Source organism: Parasteatoda tepidariorum, chromosome 2 (genome assembly GCF_982258835.1).
Source record: "Parasteatoda tepidariorum strain Cologne lab strain chromosome 2, Ptep-v5.0, whole genome shotgun sequence".
Lineage (NCBI taxonomy): Eukaryota > Metazoa > Arthropoda > Arachnida > Araneae > Theridiidae > Parasteatoda > Parasteatoda tepidariorum.
In genome coordinates, this window is record NC_141756.1 from 91,416,914 (window position 1) to 91,426,554 (window position 9,641).

The 9,641-nt window shown below is 27.0% G+C and overlaps 1 long non-coding RNA gene and 1 pseudogene across 1 annotated transcript; one reads left to right on the forward strand and one right to left on the reverse strand.

The window, feature by feature from the left end:
- Positions 1 to 801: 801 nt before the first annotated feature.
- On the reverse strand, positions 802 to 5,261 carry LOC147815909 (uncharacterized). Its single transcript, XR_015431447.1, has 2 exons — positions 1,092 to 5,261; positions 802 to 920 (listed from the first exon to the last, which is right to left on the reverse strand). It is a non-coding gene; the product is annotated as an uncharacterized LOC147815909 (long non-coding RNA).
- Positions 5,262 to 5,459: 198 nt separating this feature from the next.
- Positions 5,460 to 8,848, forward strand: LOC139425024 (uncharacterized; annotated as a pseudogene).
- Positions 8,849 to 9,641: the final 793 nt, after the last annotated feature.

Here is a 9,641-nt window from a genome sequence, read left to right on the forward strand (position 1 = left end):
AATACAAAGGATGATAGAAAAATGTAATCCATGACCATAATTAAGTATTTTATCTTCTTAGTTTTTATTAATATCCTAAATTTAATAAGTACAAATATAAACGATGATTCATAAGATTTCGAAAAGCTTATTTTCTTCCCTGTCTTCCTATTTCTGGGTTACTTTAAAAAATTCCACATCCATTATTTTACAAGAGAAAAATAATTTTTTTGAAATGTACCATAAAAAATAAAACCTTTATTTTCTGACTATATTATGCTTTTTTTTTTTTATAAGTATTTTGTGTTCTAGGTGTTAATAGCTCAGAAATTGTTCCAAGTAGAGTTATTGCTGAGGAATTGTTCCATCTTAATGGATCTGATAGCATTTCGTATAGAATTTCCCAAATTGTTTCATTACCTGAAGATCAAACGCTTAAAAAATGTACTTAATATTGATAAGGAAAATAGGACAGAAAATTTTTCTGAAAAATTGCAATAAAAATTAATAGAATTTAAAAGTGCAGAATTTTAAGTTGGTAGATATCGCAAATTGATATTTACACACTGTTTTCATATTTCAAATTGATAACTCAAAACATATCCCAGTAGATTTTTTTAATGAAATATTTTAAGCATTATAAAAATAAAAAATACAAATATCTTTACTAATTTTATTTATTTATTGTACAAAGATACTGTAATCAACTTCTTGTAGCTGCATTGGGTATGAATTTTTACTTAATAAATAATTTCATACTTAAATAAACTTTTTCTTAAGTATGAAGCTATAATGAATGAAAGAAGTCAAAATTACTACTGGTCATATGAACAATTTCAAACTTTATTTAATAAAATAGTTGTCACAGTTTTCCATTTTTCTGAAATTTCAGCAGACAGACATCACATTTTTGATAAGACTTCAACTTAAATACACTTCACCTAAATTAATAATCTCAAATAAATGTATTAATAAGCATACAAACAATAGTTTTAGATACAAATATAAATAAGAATTTTGCACAAAAGGATTCTTTCCTTCATACAACGGTTTTAAAAATTATTACTTAGTGGTAGCTTCTTCAAACATGGGAATTATATTCAAATACATACCAGGATTGGTAAACTCTTGTCAGGCTAGAAAAAACTGATTATGTAAATCTACCCAATGCAAGAAACTGTCATTTACAAGAAACATCTAATTTAAAAATGGAAGTTTAATATAATTCACTCAATAATTTTATATGAAAATCTATTTTATTAACTTTTAATGTTATATTTTACATGCTTAAAGAAACTAGTTCAGAAGAAAAGAAAAAAATATTAAATTTCGTTTGGGTTTTCAAAAGAAAAAAAAATTAAATCAGTAAAAAAAAAAAAACATTCACAAATGAAGTGCCATTGAAAATAAAACAAAAATTCAGAATAATATTTGCCATTCATTTAAAGCCTACTCATAATTTTAATTAGGTATTCACAACTCTAAAATATTACTTATAGGCAAGGTGTAAATGATTAAAATCATTGATTAAAATCATGATTTAAATCAAATGATTTTTTTAAAAAAATCACTGATTTTAATCAAAAATTGGATTTTAATCGACACCAATATCAGGTCAAAAGTCATGAATATGGCAATTAAAAGGAATGCAGAAGATATGCTTTTAATTTTAAAACCCCTTTCTGTAGCATTAGATAAAATGCAAAAAGATAATTGTAGTTTATCAAATGTTGTCAACATCTGGAAAAATTTAAAGGAAACTCTGAAAGATTCTAATAATAATTGCTGCAAAATTTTTTTTACTAAATGATATGAACAAGCGTTAACACCAGCTCATTTCCTAGCTTACCTCTTGGATCCTAATTCTGAAGTACAATGTTTAACACTAAATGAAAAAGATCAAGCTGTAAACTTTGTTAAAGAAAAGTATGGAGAAACCTCCTTATTAAGTATTTTGCTAAAATTCATTGTACGCTCTCCTCCGTTTAATGGAACTTTGTTTGATAAAGAATCTCTAGAATCTTTAAACATCTTGGAATGGTGGAAATCAATTGCGCTTCTAAAGAACTGTGTAGGTCAAAAAGAGTTTGATGCAATACAGTTGTTATGTACTGCAAAAGGAACAACTGCAGGGATAGAGAGGATGTTTTCCACTTTTGGACTTGTACATACTAAACTACGGAATCAATTGGGTGTAGAAAAGGCAGCTAAATTAGTCCTTATGTTTAAATCTTTAAATAAAACTAATTAAATGATTGTTTAAATAATTTGATATTGTAGATGTAAAATTAATAATTATCACATATTGTTTGATAAACAATTTCTTTCTTGATTTGTAGTTTGAAATCACTTTGTTATTGTTTATTTCTTATTTCACCTTTTGCTTTTAAATTATTAAGAAATATTTTGTTGATAATGGTTAGTAATGTTATTTCCAATGTATACCATAAGTAACAATAGTAATACAATACAACTTTAAATCTATGGTACACAAAATTGATTATATTCCATAGAATTGAAATTATAAAAAAATCATGATTAAAATCAAAAAAATCCGATTAAAATCAAAAAAATCTGATTTTTTTGATTTTTTAAAAAAAATCATGATTTTTATACACCCTGCTTATAGGCTTAATAGTAAATTTTTCTAACTTTATTAAAACAATATATTTAAAAAAAAAACTTGAAACATGTGTCTTAGCATTTTATAGTATTTTGTTTCAAACAGAACATTGGACATATCCTTAAACTTACCTACTAAGCATGGCAGTAATATTAGTTTGAGAAAGACAAGCTATAAATGCTTAATATAATTTTTAGATTCAAATATTTAGACACATAAATACGTGGTTAAGCATTTACAGAAAAAAAAAATTTAATTTTTGAGAGCGTAACAACTAATATAACACAATAAATTTATCAACTTTAGTTTGCTTAATCAAGTAGAGTAGACTTAAAAATAGAAAGACATTTAAGGAAATACATTTACCTAAATATTGTTCTGAACTTAATTGCCTAAATAATTAGACAAATTATGAAAATAGTTCATTGTTCTTGCGTTATTGCAGAATTTCTTAACTGCAATTTTTATTGTTTACACCAGTGAAAGTTAATGTGGTTTAGAGAATTTCATTGCATAGATTTTCCACTTTAAATAAATTACCAGCCTATGAAAAAAAAAGTTTCACATACATAAGCAAGTATAAACCTTAATAACTATATTTGAAATTGACGAAACTCTCCTCTGAAAAATTGCGAAATCATAGCTGACAACACGGATAGGAAAAAAATCCAGTAGATTTCACGAAATAATATAAATTTCATAACTGTTGCAGAATGTACTAAATAATTGACACAAAAGGGAATTTTAAAGATTTTTCTAGTTATCAAAATATAAAAATTGCAATATTTTCCAGTTAAAATTGCTGTCATACTTAAAATTCTATGTGTTATGTTTACTCATAATTTTGAATATTAATAGGCATTTAATTAATCAAATATATTTAAAAGATTCTATTAATATAATATATTTAAAAAGAAAATTTTGAATAAATTGAGCATTTTAGAAGAAAAAAAGTTTTGACCCGATTTCTGACGATGAGGTTTGTTTCATTATGAATTAGTAATACTTATGCAAATGTGCTTACTGACATCTGTTCTGATAGATGTCCCAATAACTAGCTTTTACACAATTAAAAACATTCATAAAACGCAATTGTTATAACTTTCATCTCATAACTAAAGCTCATTACACAAAAATGGTACCATACAAAAAGGCTATATAAGAGTTTATACATAGGCTGTGAAATTAATACATAACTTAAACAGCAGACAATAAGAGCATGCATATGTTTGATACATTATACCTGCTTTTTTCATTTCATACACAAAATTAATTTTACTTTTAACAAACTGTACTTTAACCCTACAATAAAGAACTTAAATTATCATCAATGACTTGATCATTTAATCATGTGCAATTTCAAAAACAGTACTTAAATTTTTATAAATTAGAAACAATAACCTTACTCCCAAACTGCAGATTAAATATTGTATAATTACGAAAAATCAGAACTTTGGATTATATTTCATGATATGAATATATGCACACAACTAACAAAAGGAGAATAATGAAAACTCCAAATACTTATAAATATATCCACATAAATGTCAAATTATAAATAATTGATAATATAAATATATAATATTTCTAGAAGATAAGCTGATTTTATATGCATTACAGAAAACTTTCATATCATTAAAGATCAAAATTAAACTAAAAATATTTTGATTAAACTGCAATGTTTTACTCAAAAAAGGGAACTTACCAGTTTCAGGAGTCTGTAAAAATGGAACGTAATTTTTATTGTTGTCATCAATGCAAAATTAATAGCAGTAAGAGGTAAAAAATACAGCTAATGTAATAATAAGTTTTTTTAGAACAATCTTAAACTTATAAGTACTTGAAAATGCTAATGAACGACTTAACCTAGAAAGTAATTAACATCTAGTTAAGTTTGCAAATAAGCTTTAGTTGTTATACCGAGCTTGGAGAAACAATAAAAAGATAACCATTTTAAAAACATCTATATAGAAAGTTTAATAAACTATCTAAATAGGCAGTTCTCTAGCTACTGTTTCACCAAGTTTATCTTCTCCACAATCAGACAACTGTATCATGAACCACTAGAGAAAAAAAGTAACATTAAAAATACTATGCATTAAAGTATTACTATGTCAAAAAGGATAAACTTCTCACACAGACAAAAAATACTCATCTATCAATTTTGAAATATTTAAAGATGATTTGAAGATTTAAAATACTTGTTACTTTAATCACCACTTCTTCTTAATACAGCTATCCTAAAAAATGCAACCTTCATATTTCAACATTCCTTATTATAAACTAGCCATTATATAAATTTTAGCATCGTTCCTTAATTTTAATGACAAACAGTACAACACACAAGCATTTCTCTCTGTATAAGTTCATTTATTATTATACATAAATAACAGACTATATAATTTCCAAAAATTTATGCAAGCTCATTTTTTATATATTACCGCTGATTTATCTATAACATTCTTAATGATCAAAACATTTATATTTTAAACAGAATAAATTTTCCAATATGAAAGAATTATAAAATTCATTCTAAATGGAAAATAACACGTGAAAGATGTTTACGTTTTATAGAACGTAATATATTAACATTCATGCAATGTTTTAAAATTTAATTAGTTAAAAATAAATGTATAAAACTAACATATTAATAATTTTTACTTACCACAACAAATTAGATTTCTATTCCATGCAGTAAAATTTCGGCACGTGAAATTAACAAGCCATCACAACAAACATGTACACGAACACTGGCGATGTGGCGATTTAACAGATAGAAAAAGTCGCCACAATAATTGAAAAAAGTAACCCATTTTTCGTTGCCACCGGAAAGATAGGACCTTCACTTCCTCTTGCGGGTTCCTCTTATCTATGAAACTCTGTTGTATATGAAGGCTCTTCACTTCATATGATGGAAGATTGATATCTTAAAATATTCTATATTATATATGAATATATAGAAGATTCTATTCTGTATATAAATATGTTCTAATTTAAGGAGTGTTGACACAGAATGTGAATAACGCACTTTCAATCATCGTCGAGGGAAAAGGATTATCAATTTAGGCTCTCATTCGATTAGAGTTGTGTTAAATGTAAACTGTAAGAATGGACCCTTTCATAATACACATGATTTGATATTTATACGCAAGAAATTTAAATTGTGGTTTTCTTGTTCATACGGAGAAAATATTTTCTGTATTCTGTTATAGCAATTTAAGACTCGAAAATAGAATTAAACTTTTTGACGTTCTCATATTTATGTTAAAGAATAAGAGCTTGCTTTTCTTGTGCCTGACGGAACATGGATATAAAAGTTGGCAATTAAATTTTTTTTAAACATTTTAATAGATAATGTTAATCTTTTTAAGTTTGTGAAAGTGAAAAAAAAAATTGTTTTTTTTTTGCTTAATTTATAATGAATTATAATTCTGCAGTGTCTGTGTGAATAAATTACTAATGAAATTAAATTTGATAATTTCATGTTCAAAACAGTTAATATCATTAATGTTTGTTCATGTTAATTTTGTTGTATGTCTTCCTATGTCTAAAACTGGATTCATTGAATTTGATTGAGTATTGAATATAATTCAGTATTGAATTTAATTGAATCTAATACATAAAGTTGTACATTATTCTGCAGTTTTTTTTATGATAAAAAAACATAAAGAGAAATAATTTAGCTATTTAGTTGGTATGTTCAGCAAACGAAAAATATTAAAGTAGTTTGTGAAAAATAGAAAATATTTACATGTCAATATAATTTAAATTAATATTTTCACAGATGCATCTATTAATAAATCATATTCCTGCTGTAAGGTGATCACATTCCTACAGTATAATATTTTACTTTATTAAAAATTTAGTCAAAGTAAGTGAATTGATAGAAAATGCTCTTTTTAGTATCATAAGTTATTAAAGGCCTAATTTAATTCAAAAGAAGTAAACCTTATTCTTGTTATTCTAACAAGAGTTTTTCAGGAAAAAGTATCTAAACAGTGTAAAATTCATACTGGTGAAAAATCTTATTCTTGTAGTATATGTAATAAGTTTTTCAGAAAAAGGTCATCTCACTACACACAGGCGTGTTCATACTGGTGAGAAGCCTTTTTCTCGTAGTGTATGCAATAAGAGTTTTTCTCAAAATGAACTTCTGAATAAACATAGTTGTGTTCAAACTGGGGAGAAACCCTCTTGTAGTATCTGTAAAAAAAGTTTTTCAGAAAAAAGTAATATGACTAAACACAGTGGTGTTCATACTGGTGAGAAACCTACTTCTTATAGTTTATGTAATAAAAATTTTTCAGGAATAAGTCATCTCGCTGCACACAGTCGTGTTCATAGTGGTGAGAAGCCTTATTCTTGTAGTATATGTAATAAAAGTTTTTCACAAAAAACTCATCTCACTACACACAGTCGTATTCATACTGGTGAGAAGCCTTATTCTTGTAGTATATGTAATAAAAGTTTTTCACAAGAAACTCATCTCACTACACACAGTCGTATTCATACTGGTGAGAAACCTTATTCTTGTATTATATGTAATAAAAAATTTTCTGTAAAAAGTCATCTCACTACACACAATCGTGTTCATACTGGTGAAAAGCCTTATTCTTGTAGTATATGTAATAAAAGTTTTTCAAGAAAAAGTCAACTCACTACACACAGTCGTGTTCATACTGGTGAGAAACCTTATTCTTGTAATATATGTAATAAAAGTTTTTCATGTAAAAGACATCTCACTACACATGATCATGCTCATACTGGTGAGAAGCCTTATTCTTGTAGTATATGTTATAAACTTTTTTCACTAAAAAGTTATCTGACAAAACACAGTCGTGTTCATACTGGTGAGAAGCCTTATTCTTGTAGTATATGTAATAAGAGTTTTTCAGAAAAAGGTCATCTCACTACACACAGACGTGTTCATACTGGTGAGAAGCCTTATTCTTGTAGTATATGTAATAAGAGTTTTTCAAAAAAAAGTAATCTCATTACACACTGTCTTGTTCATACTAGTGAGAAGCCTTATTCTTGTAGTATATGTAATCAAATATTTTCACGGAAAAGTGATCTCACTACACACGGTCGTGTGCATACTGGTGAGAAGCCTTATTCTTGTAGTATATGTAATAAAAATTTTTCACGTAAAAGACATCTCACTACTCACGGTCGTGTTCATACTGGTGAGAAGCCTTATTCTTGTAGTATATGTAATAAAAATTTTTCACTAAAAAGTAATTTCATTACACACAGTCGTGTTCATACTGGTGAGAAGCCTTATTCTTGTAATATATGTAATAATAGTTTTTCACAAAAAAGTCATCTCACTACACACAGTCGTTCGTGTTCATACTGATGAGAAACATTATTCTTGTAATATATGTAATAAAAAAATTTCATGTAAAAGACATCTCACTACACACGGTCGTGTTCATACTGGTGAGAAGCCTTATTCTTGTAATATATGCAATAAGAGTTTTTCAGAAAAAAGTAATCTCACCAAACATAGTCGTGTTCATACTGGTGAGATGCCTTATTTTTGTAGTATATGTAATAAACGTTTTTCAGATAAAAGTCATCTCACCAGGCACGGTCGTGTTCATACTGGTGAGATGCCTTATTCTTGTAGTATATGTAATAAGAGTTTTTCAGAAAAAGGTAATCTAACTACACACGATCGTGTTCATACTGGTGAGAAGGCTTATTGTAGTACGTGTAATAAGAGTTTTTCAGAAAAATGTCATCTTATTTGACACGATCATATTCATACTGGTGAGAAGCCTTAATCTTGTGTATGTAATAAAAATTTTTCACGAGAAAGTCATCTCACTTCACACAGTCTTGTTCATACTAATGTTGCCTTATTCTTGTAATATATGTAATAAAAAAATTTCACGAAAAAGTCATCTCACTACACACAGTTCATACTGGTGAGAAACCTTGCTCATGTAGTGTATGCAATCGAGCTTTATCAAGAAAGAATTATCTAACTAGTCAGTCATGTTCACGATATTTAAAAGCCATATTCTTGTTTATGTTAAAAGTTGTTTTTTTTTTTCACTTAAGGTCCATGTAATTTATTGTAGTTTTATTCATACTGGTGAAAACCCTCATTCTTTTAATATTTTTTTTTGAAAAAAAGAGTTTTTAATTTTTCAAAAGCTGACTGTACTGTTTGTTTTCACTGGTGAGAAACCTTTCTGTTGTAGTATAATGGATTGCATTAAAAATCTACTTTAATTTTGGATCACTTTTTTGGCAGTTATTGCAGTTACTTTCTGCTTTTCCAGAATTTCAACATCTTTTCTAAAATCCCGATTTTTTAATACATCATTATTACGACACATAAGATTTTAAAATTCGAGAATTAAGCTCATTTTAAAAAACCGATTCATTGAATGTGCAAGTTTATCAGACGAATTTTAGTTAATGATAAAATTAAAAACTTAGTAGATTTTTGGTGTTTTAAGAGCTAGGTAAAAATGTATGAAAAACTATGCTCCCTTTTTGGTAATGGGTATCTATTTTTAGGAGAAAGTCCTTTTAGTTTCTAGCACCCTGCCCTTCTGTAGTTTTTCTTCTGTTTTTTTTTTTTTTTTTTTTTTGTTGAAGCAGTTTAAGCGAATTTCCTACAAAGAGGGGGAAAAATATCTATTTAGACTAGAAAATTGAAAACTTTTGTATGGCATTCATTCTGAAGAATTCTTTCTTAATCCTTCACTGGAGCACTTTCACTCTAGAGGTCAATAAAAAGAGGTGAAATTCTCAGCATTTTATAGTTTTTTCCAGAACATTTCGTGTGTGCTACACAGGATTGGCAAGGTTTCGGACAGAATGGATTAATCCATGGTTTAAACCGTCCTGTCCAAAACCCTTTTACTCAAATTATGTCACAATTTTATCTGAACAATATTTAAGAGGTAAAATAAACATAGAACTAATAACATATTGATAATTAAATATACTGGAGAATATTTGTTTTTAAAAGTATAATGTTTTTATTTATATTGTTTGACTCTTCAATTTAAACAAAGGA